This window comes from Haliotis rubra, unplaced genomic scaffold (genome assembly GCF_003918875.1).
Source record: "Haliotis rubra isolate DU_JTF1 unplaced genomic scaffold, ASM391887v1 Scf333, whole genome shotgun sequence".
In the NCBI taxonomy this organism is placed as follows: Eukaryota; Metazoa; Mollusca; class Gastropoda; order Lepetellida; family Haliotidae; genus Haliotis; species Haliotis rubra.
The window spans coordinates 998,914-1,017,264 of record NW_025767006.1 but is presented as its reverse complement, the minus strand read 5'-3'; the positions used below and the strand labels follow the sequence as shown (position 1 = coordinate 1,017,264).

Here is an 18,351-nt window from a genome sequence, read left to right as displayed (position 1 = left end):
TCGTTTTAAGCGCGTTCGTCATAAGTGTAGTATATTGTACGTTAGAGTGAGTGAGTTTAGTTTTACGCCGCACTAAGCAATATTCATGCTATATGACGGTGGTCTGTAAATAATTGAATCTGGACTTGACAATCCAGTGATGAACAGCATGAGCATCATTCTGCGCAGTTGGGATACGACATGTGTAAACTAAGTCAGCGAGCTTGACCACCCGATCCCGATAGTCGCCTCTTACGACAAGCATGGTTTACTGAAGATCAATTCTAACCCGCATCTTCACGGGTCTGCTGCATGGTGAACATTATAATCAATGCAACTCCTGAATTGTGTACAACCAGTTTATTGTCTGTTGCCATTGTACAATTTACAGTAATATTTATCGATCTCTAAATCTAGTTAACGTCAAATACAATTGTAATTTGGATTCAATTTCCTTGTCATTTGTTGGTTTCAAAATAATTGTTGTTGCCTATAGATTTGTGTTCAACTCATGTTCCTGCAAGATAACCTCGAAAAAGACGTCATCAGATAATTTAAAACTGATCTCTCTGTAACGACCTCTAATTTTAGATTAACATGGGTCCTCCTTTGATCAAAAGTTTGTTCATGGGTCCTCCTTTGATCAAAAGTTTGTTCCCTTCAAAATGCGTGTCATGGGTTGCACACAAATGACCAACGAGACTCACACCCGTGTGCAACGCGTCACACACGGGTCTCACACGCGTGGCTCACCGGTTCCACATGCGTGACGCACACGGATTGCGTCAGGTGCTGCCCACGCGTGTAAGGGGAATGAACTTTCAGGCAGCAGTCTACGATTTCACTTTGGAAATCGAGTCATAATAATACCACATGCAATGTTTCAGCCATACAACCGTTAATGAGTGAGAAAGTTTGGTTTTTACGCCGCTTTTAGCAATATTCCAGCAATAACACGACGGGGGACATCAGAAATGGGCTTCACATTGTACCCATAGCCGTTAGTAGCGATGCTTACGCTGTATAGTATATGCACGAAACTGTGATGGCTTCAACTTTCCAATATTATCGAAAGGCTAGTACTTGATGGATGACAAAGTGTACATTATACTGCCGTGTTCGCTAGAGTGTTTCTTTCTTCACAACGGTGTAAGAATCTGTACGGAATCGTCTCATCATAATGGAATAAAGACGTTCCCATCCATTAAGTATATTGACTTAATAATGCTAATCAACTTTTAAAATGCCAACCAAAGAGAACTCGAGCAATATTCTAGAAGCTTGAACGTTGTATACTTGAGTCTACATGTCACACATTTTGAGGAAGAATCGAGCATGATCTTAAAGAAAATTAACCAGAATTTTAAAGACCAACGCACGCCTCTTCCTCAGAAGTTGTTTGGTGAAGGTTACAGCAAGATTAAGTGGGTGGGTGAGTGGGTGAGTGGGTGAGTGACTCGTGATTGGGTGAGTGAGTGAGTGCGTTTTGATGGGTGGGTGAGTGAGTGAATTGAGTGAGTGATCAATGTGAAAAGCTATTTCCATACTGATTTGTACCATATATTCTCGTGTTTGTTTTCAGTTAAACACTTTAATCTTGTTTTCTGACGGATGCCGTCGGTGGGGCAGGATGCGCTCACCTCTACGCGAACACCTGGTATCATCAGTACTTGATAGGGATTCATAAACACGAGTTTATAAGACAGTTGGAATCTTACCACTGACCCTGCTTTCATTGCAGATATACAACATTCTCAGTAAACTACGGCTATACCGAACTAATAGGGATCTTTAACTTGAGTTCGTTATAACAGTAGTTCGTTATATATATTTTGACTAAATATACAAGTGGTTGGGACATAAAAACAGCAATTCGTTATATCCGTTAGTTCGTTATATCCGTTAGTTCGTTTTAAGCGCGTTCGTCATAAGTGTAGTATATTGTATTAGAGTGAGTGAGTTTAGTTTTACGCCGCACTAAGCAATATTCATGCTATATGACGGTGGTCTGTAAATAATTGAATCTGGACTTGACAATCCAGTGATGAACAGCATGATCATCATTCTGCGCAGTTGGGATCCTATGACATGTGTCAACCAAGTCAGCGAGCCTGACCACCTGATCCCATTAGTCGCCTCTTACGACAAGCATGGTTTACTGAAGATCAATTCTAACCCGGATCTTCACGGGTACAGTACGTTAGAGAGTTATGTTAACTCTGGTGGGTGCATTGATAGAGCATCGTAAAAGAATTTCATTGAAACTCTGTTTAAGGAAAATAAAGGATTTACACAATTCGCCAGAGGTTTTGTGTAAATAACTGCAGCCTTCACCTTAAAATACTGTACTCTAATGATTTTGTTCAGGTTTCCATTCCTTTTTTCATTCTTCCGCTCCCCTTTCATCGTAAGAGGATGTTTTTCGGTATAATAAGATGCGTTGCTGTCAAATTTCCAAAGCTCTCAATTTTCTTAAAATGTCAAGCACATGCGACATGTGGTATTGTATTCCCAACGAACAGTGTACAGTGAGGTCCATTCGCGAACATGACGGATAAAATTCAGTATAGATTACCGGATTTGCCCAACGACTGGTCATGGCACGTTCTGTCAGGGAAACATAAAAGAATGTTATACTTGAATGCACACAATCTGTCTAAGTGCTGACAATGAGTAATCAAATGTATGATCCCCAGGGAGTTGAGATGGACAATACGGTGTGCCGTTGAGATTGACATCCAGTGAACGAGGGAAAACTAAGCGCCTTTGAGCAGCTGAGCTGAGCTGGATATCGGCGCTATATACAAATGTTAGTATGTAATCACTATCACTGTGGCACATGGGATAATTCAATACGTCTTTAGCCGATGTGCTTGTGTGTGTGTGTGTGTGTGAGTGAGAGTGATTGATTGATTGTGAGTGTGTGTGCGCGTGCTTTCCAGGTTTCTTCGCAAACTTTGTAATGTATTTGGGTGGGAGAAGGAATACTGCCATGAAGCACTGTTCACTTATTTGTTTTCCTACCTACCTACCTACCTACCTACCCTACCTACCTACCTACCTACCTACCTACCTACCTACCTACCTACCTACCTACCTACCTACCTACCTACCTACCTACCTACCTACCTACCTACCTACCTACCTACCTACCTACCTACCTACCTACCTACCTACCTACCTACCTACCTACCTACCTACCTACCTGCCTGCCTGCCTGCCTGCCTATCGTCTCTTACTACAAGCTTGGATTGCTGAAGATCGATTCAAGGGTTTTGACTGAATGGAGGGCCATGAGAGCCTGGATCAATAAAGGGAGGCAAGTCTGCACAGAAAACGCAAACGGTGCAAATACCTGTGCCCTCGGGAATTAGAACTTGATTGACGGCACATGCATACTGAGAAACAACTGTGTAACCGGATACTGAGGTAAACAGTGGTGTTGCTACAGGAACTTTAAACATGAGTGAATTCTCTGTTAAAGCTTCATTTCTTAAATGGACAGTAATCTATGAAGAGGGATATGGGGGCGAACATAAATATTTAACGATCACAAAAATGATCAAATATGTACGACGTGATTGCCTCTGTATGATTCCTGCATTATTCATTACATCCGAGGGCTCCTTGATTACTAGAGGCGGTGGGGTAGCCTAGTGGGTTAAGCGTTCGCTCGTCACACCGAAGGCCCGGGTTCGATTCCCCACATGGATACAGTGTGTGAAGCGCATTTCTGGTGTCCCCCGCTGTGATATTGCTGGAATATTGCTAAAAGCGGCGTAAAACTAAACTCACTCACTGTCTGTTGTATGGCTGTGACATGCAGTTAACCGTTTCGCTGGTATTGACCTCTTGATGGTTTACACTGCTTCTGTAGACACATGTTACCGAACCACCTCATGCGGACCTATCTCTTGCAGGAACCCAAACACGAAAAAAGTATCGGTATAGGCCTATATAACAGACAACGTTTAGGCTAAATTTATGTACAGCTTCATATACTCAACAAAAAGTCTAAGAACCCTTAATAAGTTCTGACAGAATGGCAGAAAACATATAAGTTTGATGATTGTAACCCAAGCAGATATCCATAGTTTCCGGTCAGACACGTGTTGTCGAGCTCACGGTCAGATACGCATTATAGAGGTCATGGTCAGACACGTGCTGTAGAGGTCATGGTCAGACACGTGTTGTTGGGGTCATGGTCAGGCACGTGCTGTAGAGGTCATGGTCAGACACGTGTTGTTGGGGTTATGGTCAGATACGTGTTGTTGGGGTCATGGTCAGACACGTGTTGTTGGGGTCATGGTCAGACACGTGTTGTAGAGGTCATGGTCAGACACGTGTTTTAGAGGTCAAGGTCAGATACGTGTTGTTGGGGTCATGGTCAGATACGTGTTGTTGGGGTCATGGTCAGATACGTGTTGTTGGGGTCATGGTCAGACACGTGTTGTAAAGGTCATGTCAGACACGTGTTTCAGAGGTCAAGGTCAGATACGTGTTGTTGGGGTCATGGTCAGACACGTCTTGTTGGGGTCATGGTCAGACACGTGTTGTTGGGGTCATGGTCTGACATTACCATCTCTTGTTGCCAAAACACACCGTTAGTCTTCCCTGATGTTTACTATCCTTAGACAAGCGAAATGCTTTGTTGGTTTCATCTCCCAGTTAAACCAAGTAACGCCATGTTTACTGAAAAAAAGCCTGGAAAGTGGGACGTTAATTTAATGTCAGTCATAGATTGTGGGACAGGTATCAGACATTTTGGTCAGGGAAGAAGAGTCCTAAAACAGCACGACCAAAGAAAACCACGCCCTGGGAAGATCGCCAAGTGACCCTACTTGCCAAACGAAATCGGTTTTCTTAGCTCAAATTCCTGAATAATAAGTTGTATGCTCCCCAGGGAGTTGAGATTAATAATACATTGTGCAGTTTGAGACTGACATCCAATGATCGAAGGAAAAACAAAGCATCTTTGAGCAGGTGATCTGGATATTAGCGCTATAAAAATATATATAAATAATAAATAAAAATACAATGAATTCAGAAACATTACATTGACCTCACATGCGAGAACTGTGTGGAAGTCGCTACACAATGTGTCAGCAGGGGAGTGAATGAGTTACGACCCATTCTATCCACACACGAGTCACGCTTTTGCCACAACTTTCATGGTTGGAGTTCGTGTCTGGCGCTCGAAACATGAGAGGTTTGCTAACTGTTATGTCGTGTAACACGACCAATGTTGGAAGAGGGTCAGTGACGGTCCGGGGAGGCATCAGTTTGGACGGAACCAAAGACCTGTAAGTCATTCAGAATGGAACAAAGCCAACTGTGAGATGAGATCCTTCATCCAACGTGCGAACATCCGTATGCGTCATAAGCCAGGAATTCCTGGTAATGGACGATAATACAGTATCTTCAGAGAGAAAGTGTCGAGCGATTAGAATGACCAGCCTATTCACCAGAGAGAAATCCAATGGGAACAGAATCCCATTGAGCATGCTTAGGATTTCGTGCAGAACCGGATTTCTGACTGCCTGTTGCCAATAGCAACGAATCCCCCAAGCCGCTTTCAGGAAACTCGTTCAAAGTTTAACAAAGCGTTGTCAAGCACTGATTAGTGCTTTTGGAGGCCACGCGCGATATTGACATCACTGTGAACATTCTTGACATTGTGTACAAAGTTTTACATTGACAGCCTGTTGATGGCGTGAACCTTGCTGCTTATAGGTCGTCTCAATATTTTGTGACTGATATCAGATTATGGCTGCCAAAGGTAGCATCTAGTCGTGCTACAGATTGTTCTAATACATTAAAACACGTTGTTATCAATGTTTCAATCTGTGGCTGACATTTGCGTGTGATTTTTAGGTTATTTTGGTGGCCCTTACTAAATGTTTTTGTTTAGTGTACATGCCTGCTACCATTCGGTTTTATGTCAAGTATCAGTCGACGTATGTTTGTGATCTGTAATTTCTGTATATTAAGCTGTACAAAACATATGTGTTACCTATAAATTGTATGTCAGGCAGTACATGATATATGCGTCATATATCTGTTACCTATAAACAGCATATCAAGCAGTATACAGCATATATCTGTTATCTATAACAGTATATTAAGCATTCTAATTCAACTTAGTATGTAACATGAGTTCTGATTGGTCCATGCTATAAATTTCAGACCGTATAATCAGCATGCATGTGTTTGGAAACCGATTCACCAAAACCTTTGAATTAATCCATACACTATTTTGGGTAACGCTGTTTTTCAGGGCATTTTGATTTGCAGAAGCCCTAGGTCAATTAACTCCCCATATCACTCTAAATTGGATGGAATTTGTGTTAAAAAAAATAATCAGTATCATAAATTTAATTGTAAGTTGAAACAACTAACTCGCAACGAACTATTGTCCCAACACTGTTAGATCATGAAACAAGATTATGACGTCATTTGACAAACAAAACTGATAATGGCCCGTCGTTGAGGAATCAGCGGGTCATTATCATTTGCAACGGCCCGCTCATTTCTGATAACTAGAGGGCGGTTTCATGATAATTCTGTCCGTATCAGCTATAACACTATGATTTATTCATCATTGTCAGATTTAGTCAGTGTGCACATAATAAACGTGTTGAAATTTGAAACTGGAGCTACTTTTTCTTTGACCTAGAGGAACTTTGACCTGGTTTAAATAATGAATTTCTTTCACGAAAAAAAACCGTAAAACGAGTTGAATCAGAATGGGGATAACTGTACTGTGTTTGACGAATTGGGGACGTATACCGGTGGTTATATAGCCGTAAATTTAACGTTATATAACTACATTTGCGTCAATATATAGAGAATCTCACCCGAGTGTCCTTTGATATCAAATATATCACCACGAGTTGATAAAGTTACGGGCCTACCTTTAGAATACAGCACCACAAACTTTAAAAATACGTCATAATACTCTTTTACGTAATGTAATGTGATTTTGTTCGAAAGCACGTTCTCAAAACAATGCCCTATGACGCCTGCATGACAACACGGTGGTCTAGCTCAGCGAGTGCGTATAAGCTCCGCTCATTGGTGTTTCATCTCTACTAGCTATGTCATTGCATAAGCCCAACGATGTTGAGAGTTTCCAGTAGTTGTATACCGGCGGTTGCGCAATTTTTTGCAAGCACAAGTTTGAAATATTTTTCTTTTTTCACTAATACGCTCATATTTGTTTGTATTACGGGGTGCTGAGGTGTTATGTTTTGTGTATTATTGTATTTTGGGTTTTTTAGATTTAGCGAGAATGCAATTTATTCGCAATTTTGGTCAATGTAATTATTTAAATTATGTAAATATATTTTATATTTTGGGTTCTAAGTAACTGTTAAGTCTAAATTATTTACCAGTGTAAACTGACATACATATATCTTTTTTTTCATTCAGTAATTTGCACCATAACATAGAAAAGTTTTTCATTAGTATTTTATTTTTCGAAGCGGTAATAATGCATTACACTGGACACGTCAGTCATGTTTGTGCCTGTTCGGTCAATGCATTTATTAGAATTACTTCAAGGGGTTAGGTACTTTAGGGTTAGGGTTAGGGCTTCGGGTTTAGGGTTTAGGGTTTAGGGTTTAGGGTTAGGGTTAGGGACCTAATCCAATATAGTAGGTACATGTCTGGTGTAATACGTGAGTACCATTTGTTGTTTTTCCTTTTGTAATAATGCATTACACTGGACACGTCAGTCATGTTTGTGCCTGTTCGGTCAATGCATTTATTAGAATTACTTCAAGGGGTTAGGTACTTTAGGGTTAGGGTTAGGGCTTAGGGCTTCGGGTTTAGGGTTTAGGGTTTAGGGTTTAGGGTTTAGGGTTAGGGTTAGGGACCTAATCCAATATAGTAGGTACATGTCTGGTGTAATACGTGAGTACCATTTGTTGTTTTTCCTTTTGCATTTTAATACTGCCGGTTCGGTCAATGCATTCTATTTATTAGGATTATTTCAAGGGGTTAGGGTTAGGGTTAGGGTTAGGGTTAGGGCTGAGGGTTTAGGGTTTAGGGTAAGGGTTAGTGTTAGGGACCTAATCATAATTAGGTGGTCTAGCTCAGCAAGTGCCTGTAAACAGTATATCAAGCAGTATACAACATATATCTGTTATCTATAACAGTATATTAAGCAGTATACAACATATATCTGTTATCTTTAACAGTATATTAAGCAGTTTACAACATATATCTGTTATTCTAATTCAACTTAGTATGTAACACGAGCTCTGATTGGTCAATGCTATAAATTTCCGACCGTATAATCAGCATATACGGTCGCAATTTGAAAACCGATTCACCAAAACCTTTGAATGTATCCCTACACTATTGAGGTAACACTGCTTTGCAGGACATTGTCATTTGCAGAAGCCATAGGTCATTTAACTCCCCTATCCAGCTAAAACGGGTGGAATTTGTGTTTAAAAAGACAAAACAGTATCATAAATATAATTTTAAGTTCAAACAACTTACTCGCAACGGGCTGTTGACCCAACAATGTTAGATCATGAAACAAGATTTATGACGCCATTATGGAGCGTGACGTCACCTGCTGTGACGTTATTTGACAACAGAATGTTATCTATAACAGTATATTAAGCAGTATACAACATATATCTGTTACCTATAAACAGTATATCAAGCAGTACTAGTATACAGCATACATCCGTTACCCATAAACAAGTATATCAAGCAGTATACAACATATATCTGTTATGTATAGACAGTATATCAAGCAGTACACAACATATATCTGTTATCTATAAATAATATATTAAGCAGTACACGACATATATCTGCTATCTATAGACAGTATATTAAGCAGTATACAACATATATCTGTTACCTATAAACAGTATATCAAGCCCTATACGGCATATTTTGTTTCTTATATATACTGAAAGGCAAAAGAAACGCCGTAATATTGGAAATAACATTTAAGTATCAATGGAGTATTTGAACCTATTCAGATATACACCGGAAGTCAAGTTTGAGGAAAACATGAATCGTGGTCGTATAGTCTGTATTGCCCAATAACGTATTGTTTGAGATTGAGGTTTGAAATGTTTTTGTTTGTGGAAAGGGAAGAGTTCGCACAAACACAACATTGAAATCGAGATGCACGTACATCATGCATGCATTCAGGCATAAATTGCCGGCTTGAATGGCAACCATTCAGGAACCTGAGATGTTTCTGGGATGTATATCTAGCACTGTACATCTGGCACACAACGAAAGTACACTGAAACGTTTAGATAAACTATTTGAAGAATGAATTGTGTGAGCAGTAAAACTCAACAGGTATTTTTGTATCAAATATTGACGTTCTGGCCATTCGACTTATTCGCTAAATTAGACGAACTAATTAATTCAACACTTTTGTCAACTGAGACCTTAGTCTCATTTTGTGTCAGATAATTAGAATCGTCATAGAAATTTCGGATCACTAGGCCTATTATGCTGGCCCCTAGGGCAAATTATTATCGACGGGGGGAGGGGGCGCACAAAACACTGAAGGCATTAGCAGTGTCGTGACAAGATAGCGAAACAAAGGCTTCGCGATCCACGTCTTGGGCACTATTATTTTCTGCGCTTCATTGATCGTCAATGTCTTGTACTGAATGCAGGCATTGGAACCTCCTGAAAGTGATCATCTGTGACAAACCCCGGCTGGTGGGTTGGTATAGTAGTATACAATGCACTCACACATTAAATATTAAATTTTAAACGTCAGGATGTATTCACCTAGTACATATTCCATGGACTGTAGTGGAAATTGAGTGAGTGAGTGAATTTGGTTTTACGCCGCTTTTACCAATATTCCAGCAATAACACAGCGGGGAACACCAGAAATGGGCTTCACACAATGTACCCATGTATGGAATGGAGCCCGGGCCTTCGGCGTGACGAGCTAATGCTTGAACCACTAGACTACCCCACTGCCCCAAGTTAAATTGAAAAACATGTCCCCCTCGACCGGTTTCAAATTATTGATTGATTAGTGTAGCCCTCAAGCATATGTTGAGCTCTTTGTAAAAGAATGGACCAGACAACATGTGTATAACTACCCATGCTCTAACTGCTCATGAGGGCCGTCGATAAACAAGGACAGATTAATTTAATCGTATGAACAGCTTGAATTACTGGGCCTATATTTTCGAAGCTCTCTTAGCGCTAAAATAGTCGTAAGTGCCATTCATTAACATCAACTAACGACTATCTTAGCGCTAAGAGAGCTTCGAAAATCTAGCCCCTGGAGTCCATAGCCCGATATGCTTGGGTGCTTAATCTACTACTTATATGTTATTCAAACAATTTAAGGTAAAATTTGGCTCTGAAATGTATTTAGTTAATGTTTTAAATTGTAACCACAGGTCTGCATTATGCAAATTAAGATTATCATCATACATTATTAATTGAAACTGGTAGACATGGTAGTAATAAAATCCCACGGGATGAAAGAATTTGTACTAACTGTAATCTTAATGACATAGAAGACGAATTTCACTTTTTACTCAAATGTTCATCGTACACTAACCTAAGATCTATTCATTTAAAGAAATATTTTTTTCTTTATTGTAAGAATTATTCAGTTTATAAATGTGTACAGTTATTATCATCAGAAAATATTAGTACTCAACGCTCTCTATGTAATTATGTGTTTGAAGCATTCCGTGTAAGAAACAACTTTTAACTTATTAATAATGTCATCCTCACCATCCAACATAAATATTATCTATATTGTATTGTATGTATGGCCAGAGGCCCATATGGCTTGCGTCAATAAAATCTGTCTGTCTGTCTGTCTGTCTATATTCTTGACCAACTCGTGTTATTCCGGGTCAAGCTGAACAGATACTCGTGTCCCTCAACTTCCATATTGGCGTATGAACGCCAGAACTACTTTAAACAAGATCGATAGGTTTATTTCTGTAGTGATTCCAATGATATCAAACAGTGAAGAAGCACCTCTACATTGCTGTTTTGAATTGAACCTGGTTTATTACCGCAAATAAGAATAATAAAACTAATCTGTTGAAAACATATTCTAACGTAATTACACCCAGCTGTTCATTTAATTTTAAAGTTCAAATAAAGTAAAATAAGTCTGTTTAAAGTAAATGAACTTTTCAAATATCCCTGACATTGAAGATTCGCAAATGTGTTTTTTCCCTTGAATAGGCAATTGCAATAATACTTTATCAGGGGACACATTTGTCAGTGATAAGTATCAGTTTGGCTGTCTGAAGCTTTTATATTTATCACATTTATTTTCCATAAACCAGTTCTGTTATGGCTGTTTGAGCTATATTTTCTAACAGTAAAGTCATTGGAATTGGAATAGTAGGGGTTCGAATTAATGGGGTTTATGTGACTCCGAGAATGTATCTATTTAAAGACAAGTGAAAAAAAACAACAATTTCTCAAATTTCATTTTTCCCTCAAAAATATTCGCAAACTATATTTATAATCAGTTTATTAGTTTGAATGCTCATTGATTGAACATGCATGTCCTATATAAGTGCATGTGTTATCGGCAATTTGTTATTAATATGTATCTAACAGGGATCAGAGGAAACATGCGTTAGGCGTACATCCGATATATAATAATTTATATAATAGATTAATATATTACGGGTCTAGCACCAGCACCAGCACCAGCACCAGCACCAGCACCAGCACCAGCACCAGCACCAACACCAACACCAGCACCAACACCAACACCAACACCAACACCAACACCAACACCAACACCAACACCAACACCAACACCAACACCAACACCAACACCAACACAGCACCAGCACCACCAGCACCAGCACCAACACCAACACCAACACCAACACCAACACCAGCACCAGCACCAGCACCAGCACCAGCACCAACACCAGCACCAGCACCAACACCAGCACCAGCACCAACACCAGCACCAACACCAGCACCAGCACCAGCACCAGCACCAGCACCAGCACCAGCACCAACACCAACACCAGCGCACCACCAGCACCAACACCAGCACCACACCAGCACCAGCACCAGCACCAACACCAACACCAACACCAACACCAACACCAACACCAACACCAACACCAACACCCAACACCACCAGCACCAGCACCAACACCAACACACCACCAACACCACCAGCACCAACACCACACCAACACACCCAGCACCAGCACCAAGCACCAACACCAACACCAGCACCAACACCAACACAGCACCAACCAGCACCAGCACCAGCACCAGCACCAGCACCAGCACCAGCACCAGCACCAGCACCAGCACCAGCACCAGCACCACCAACATCAGCACGAGCACCAGCACCAACACACCAGCACCAGCACCAGCACCAGCACCAGCACCAGCACCAGCACCAGCACCAGCACCAGCACCAGCACCAACACCAGCACCAACACCAGCACCAGCACCAGCACCAGCACCAGCACCAGCACCAGCACCAGCACCAACACCAACACCAACACCAACACCAACACCAACACCAACACCAACACCAGCACCAGCACCAGCACCAGCACCAGCACCAGCACCAACACCAACACCAACACCAACACCAGCACCAGCACCAGCACCAACACCAGCACAAACACCAGCACCAACACCAGCACGTTTATATACAAGTAATGGCATCTGCCTGGGCATGTTGCTATTATCCTGAATAAACTTCTCTGAATCTACAGAATACTGTAGTATCGGTGTAGGTGTTCGACAAGGATATGTCAATGTGATGAACGTCCTGTTCCACATTTGCCGAGAGGTGTTAATAATATATATCTCGTGGTGTCTGTACGTCTGACACAATGGTATTTCATTGACATACTCCACACAGAAATAATGGGAATTACTGTGAAACAATCACATATATCGATCGTTGTTTTCCTTTGTATTATATAGTGTTGTGGCATATGAGTATGTGGATGTTGTATAACGTCTCCCTCATAAACTATTCTAGCTACTGAACGCATGGCAAGCTATCTTCACCTTGGGGACAATAAAAACCACAATGGGTCGTGAGAGACAGAAATATCTTTCAAAGTTACAGCTACGTAAAATTTGAAGTTACAACATTAGGCAAGAAATATGCTCCAATTGTTTTCCTCTTCTTGCCGATCTGTTACTTTATGCATGTGAGCAGAATTTCTGTTCGGGTTGGCAAAATCAAGACAAGATCATTTGGGCTTGAAGTTTAACTGATGTTACATGTATATCCATGATCTATTGTCGTTCATTACTAATCAGGGCCTCCTTCCTCCAAGCGATCGTAGTGCTACGACTGTCGTAAGTCTATGTTAAAGTATGAGTTACGATCATCTTAGACTATTGATGGGCATTTAGATCATGTAGGGTTACGATCGCTTTGAGGAACGGGGCCCTGATAAGTGGAGCACATGGTTAGCATGCTGGCCTCTCACGCCAAAGGCCCGGGTTCGAATCCCGGTGGAGACACCAAAATTTGTGACCAGAGTCTCATGCTGTGTTGTGTCCTTGGGCAAGGCACTTCGTCCACATTGCACTCAGTCCACCCAGCTGTTCAAATGGGTACCTGAGAAGCGGATGTATGGACCTATACGGTCGCGCGAAGCGCTTAGTAGCAGCTTTGAAAGTACAATTCCGTCAGGGTAATAATGTAACACCGGAGAGCAGCATCGTGCTGGATTCTAGGCGCAAAAAATAGCATTATTCTTATTATTATTATTATTATTATTATTATTATTATTATTATTATTATTATTATTATTATTATTATTATTATAAGTAATTCCTTCCACTGTCTTGTACCTTTTGCTTCCGTGTGTTTTTCTAGTGAACAGTTGAGTAGTCATTGCACATGTCTGTGAGGAGCGTCACAGGTGGGACAGGGTACGCTCACCTTTTCGCGAACACCTGACATCATTACTAATTGATAGCAATTCACAAACACTTGCTCATGGTGTACCCAGAATCGTACGATCGTCTCTGCTTTATATTTCTTCTGGGTGGGGGAAGGATTTGGTTGCATATACCTGTATTAGCGATATGCGATATTCAGGAGACTGTGACGGGTGTGTCAGGTAAAGCTGGCAGAACGTGTCTTCTAAAATATGTATTGTAAGGTGAGAGCCAGTAAACGTTTATTGATCGACTGTAAAGAGGCCGAGACGAGGCTGTCCATGATTGCGTTTTTCAGGCGTGCCAAAATCCTTGATTCTGTATTGGTCCTGATTATTTTCCTTTGTGTTTTAGCACTATCTTGTGCTGTTCCCCCTACATGATCAGCGTGAACATGCACCTCGGACTTTCTTCCAGTATTGCGTTGCGATATATCATACAAATTTTAAGCTTAACTCGGCGTTAAACAAAACTTCAATCACGCTATCTTCTGTAAAACCAGCGTCAATCAGTCAGTCAGTCAGTCTCTCTCTCTCTCTCTCTCTCTCTCTCTCTCTCTCTCTCTCTCTCTCTCTCTCTCTCTCTCTCTCTCTCTCTCTCTCTCTCTCTCTCTCTCTCTCTCTCTCTCTCTCTCTCTCTCTCTCCCGCCCACATCAATTATCATGTCGTATATACATTCACATTTTCTCGCATCTTCAGAAATGACCATCATTCATTGTACCAATTGAAATCGAACTGCGACTTTCGGTGTGACGAGCGACCGCTTTAACAACTTGTCTATTTTTATGGCGTATTTCCATTATTCAATAGCGCGTTTGGCTTAATGGAGTTGTATTGTTTGTTCTTCGTTTCTATATATTTAAATAGCGCCAATATCCAGATCACCTGCTCAAAGGCGCTTTGTTTTTCCCTCGATCATTGGATGTCAGTCTCAAACGGCAAAATGTAATATCAATCTCAACTCCCTGGGGATCATACAACTCTTGCAGCCACTAGGCGCACCGAGTTAATGTGGCTTTCCCATCCTTAGGAGGTACCCATTTACAGCTGGGTGGATTGGGACACGTAGTCACAGTATTTTGTCCAAGTTTACTGCACGTTGCTCTACCCGCAACTAGGTGTTTGCACGTATTCATGTGGCCACCATCTGGTCATATACCAACGGATTCGTGGGTTCTTTTAAGTGTACAGGGTTGTGTACTGTACACTAGGGTTTGTGACAACACTGAGAGAGTCTGCACGCAACGTTGCATCCAAGGTTTTTACACCCGGTCACAGGTTGGCTCGATCCCGTCACCTCAAGCACCACTAGCCTGGCCCCTTAGCCAGCTCGCCCACGACGCCCCATTACCGTCACATTGATATATGCTGATATACATTGTTAATACTATAACACACCTCGCCTTTACACGTGTCTGTGACGGTGCAATCGGTATGGTAAGGTATCTTTTCGCGAACACCTGCTATCATTTCTATTTTTCAATGATCCAGGACCACCTGGACAAGTCGAACAAGCACAGATTTGTTTGTGCTTGTACAAGGTTTCTGTCTTGTTTATTTCATCCAAAGAGATCTTCGGAGTGAGTGAGTGAGTTGGGTTTTACGCCGCTTTTAGCAATATTCCAGCAATATCACGGCGGGGGACACCAGATATGGGTTTCACACATTGTACCCATGTGGGGAGTTCTTCGGAACAGAATAGGCCGTATAACAGTGTTTCTGCCTTTGAATTCCACGCAGTAGCACAAATCGATGTAATATGTGTGAAGCATCTCCTAACGAATACCAGAAATCGACTGAACTGCAAATGAAATATTGAATTAGATTCCAGTCAGGGTCAGTTTATGTGGGAATGCAATCAATTGTCTCGGGTAGTTTTCATTTCTCTCCCTAGACATTTTATTTACTGACTTAAGTCAAGCCGAGACATTTTTAATACCTTGTCAAAACGAACTGAGACATTGTCTTTGTGTCATTACTGCCTTTTGTTACTCTGACACATTGTTTGTGTGTCAGTACTGACTTGTGCTGTTCTGACACATTGTCTGTGTGTCATTACTGACTTGTGTTATTCTGACACATTGTCTGTGTGTCATTACTGACTTGTGTTATTCTGACACATTGTCTGTTTGTCATTACTGACTTGTGTTGTTCTCAAACATTGTCTGTGTGTCATTACTGACTTGTGCTGTTCTGACCCATTGTCTGTGTGTCATTACTGACTTGTGTTATTCTGACACATTGTCTGTGTGTCATTACTGACTTGTGTTATTCTGACACATTGTCTGTGTGTCATTACTGACTTGTGTTGTTATTACACATTGTCTGTGTGTCATTACTGACTTGTGTTATTCTGACATATTGTCTGTGTGTCATTACTGACTGGTGTTGTTCTCAAACATTGTCTGTGTGTCATTATTGACTGGTGTTGTTCTCAAACATTGTCTGTGTGTCGTTGCTGACTGGTGTTGTTCTCAGACATTGTCTGTGTGTCATTATTGACTTGTTTTGTTCTCAAAAATTGCCTTTGTGTCATTACTGACTGGTGTTATTCTGACACATTGTCTGTGTGTCATTAAAGGTTTGTGCTGTTCTGACACATTGTCTGTGTGTCATTAATGACTTGTGCTGTTTCAAACACTGTCTGTGTGTCATTACTGGCTTGTGTTCTTCTGACACATTGCCTGTGTGTCATTACTGACTGGTGCTGTTCTTACACATTGTCTGTTTGTCATTACTGACTTGTGTTGTTCTCAAACATTGTCTGTGTGTCATTACTGACTTGTGCTGTTCTGACCCATTGTCTGTGTGTCATTACTGACTTGTGTTATTCTGACACATTGTCTGTGTGTCATTACTGACTTGTGCTGTTCTTACACATTGTCTTTGTGTCATTGGTGACTTGTGCTGTTCTGAAACATTGTCTGTGTGTCATTACTGACTTGTGTTCTTCTGACACATTGTCTGTGTGTCATTACTGACTTGTGCTCTTCTGACACATTGTCTGTGCGTCATTACTGACTTGTGCTGTTCTGACACATTGTCTATGTGTCATTAGTTCAATGGTTCGAATCTCAGATTTATTTCATTATATAACCTGGCTTGTTTGCTCCACGCCACTTGTAAATATCTAAAATCTGCATAACTCTGGTTGATGTAATAGATATAGAATCTCACCCAAGTGTGTTCTGATATCAATTATATCAACACGAGTTGATAAAGTTGCAAATATCCGAGGCTTGCCGAGGATATTTTAACTTTTTCTCAACGAGTGTTGATATATTTGATATCAGAAGACACGAGGGTGAAATTCTATTTATCATCCCAAAATCACTTTTCATTAATTTTCAATGAAATATGTACATCTCTCAACACGGTACTGCCATTACACTTGCAGTGCAGCGATGTCATAGCATTGTGACGTCATCAAGTACATGACGTCATAGCATTGTCAGGGCATTGTACAAAATCTTCTGTCAAAATGATATCTCCTAGGAGATATCGTTTGATCTCACACAAGCGATATCTCCTGTGGAACACAGTTTTGGATGATAAAATATTGTTCAAAGCGGAGTTCAACCATAGTCACTCACTCACAAGCTAAACAAAACAGATAAAGTTGCCAGTTTGCCCGCTACTTGCCCTGACAACTGTCGCCCTTTTAGATACAGTGACTAATATGGGCGTCATTCTGTTAAAACATTGACGCTGCAATTAACACAGTATGCCGAGTTTTAATCGACCCGTTCCGCTGTGCTGGTTATAAATGCATGCAAGGCGCAAGAAACACCGAGATGCATCATGTAATTATGCCATTCGATTATATATTGAGCGTTTTATCACCTGAAAACAAGAATATTTGATGAATATTTTGCTGATGTTTATACCAGTCTTAGAAATCTGACAAATATGGAAACTCTGAATCATACGTAGCAGCCATACAAATTTCCATGATGGATTCGATCCACAGACCTTGTCATCCGTAAACGGAACACTTGTCCACATGACCTAAGAGATTATACCTGGCTGCAGGCTGACAAGGTAAGGATGTCGTTTGTGGAATGACTACATGCCTTGCTTCATGTTACCAACATGCCTTACTGAGGGTGTGTGTGTGCGCGCGTGCGCGTGCGTGCGTGCGTGCATGCGTGTGTGTGTGTGTGGTTTTACATGTCACTGACATTCTCTTATGCACATGGTTCTTTTTTCAGATGGGACATTTTCTTGAAGGTTGTTCTTTGGTATTTGTTCTGTATTATGAGTTGTTTATTTCAGATGCAAATAATGACCTCTATTGGTAACATTTTTTCCAGAACATTTTACATTAATTGCCTACCGTTGACTATATTTCAAAATAATGTATACCCAGTGAAACAAATAAGTGAACACATGAGATAACAAGTGTTTATATATTTTTTCCAGGTATACGCGCAAGATTTGTATTGT

At 40.9% G+C, this 18,351-nt stretch overlaps 1 long non-coding RNA gene across 1 annotated transcript; it reads left to right on the top strand.

Annotated features, from left to right (window-relative positions):
* The first annotated feature begins 7,035 nt into the window (after window positions 1–7,035).
* Window positions 7,036–18,351, top strand: LOC124284296. Its single transcript, XR_006900521.1, has 3 exons — window positions 7,036–7,201; window positions 10,683–10,690; window positions 18,341–18,351. It is a non-coding gene; the product is annotated as an uncharacterized LOC124284296 (long non-coding RNA).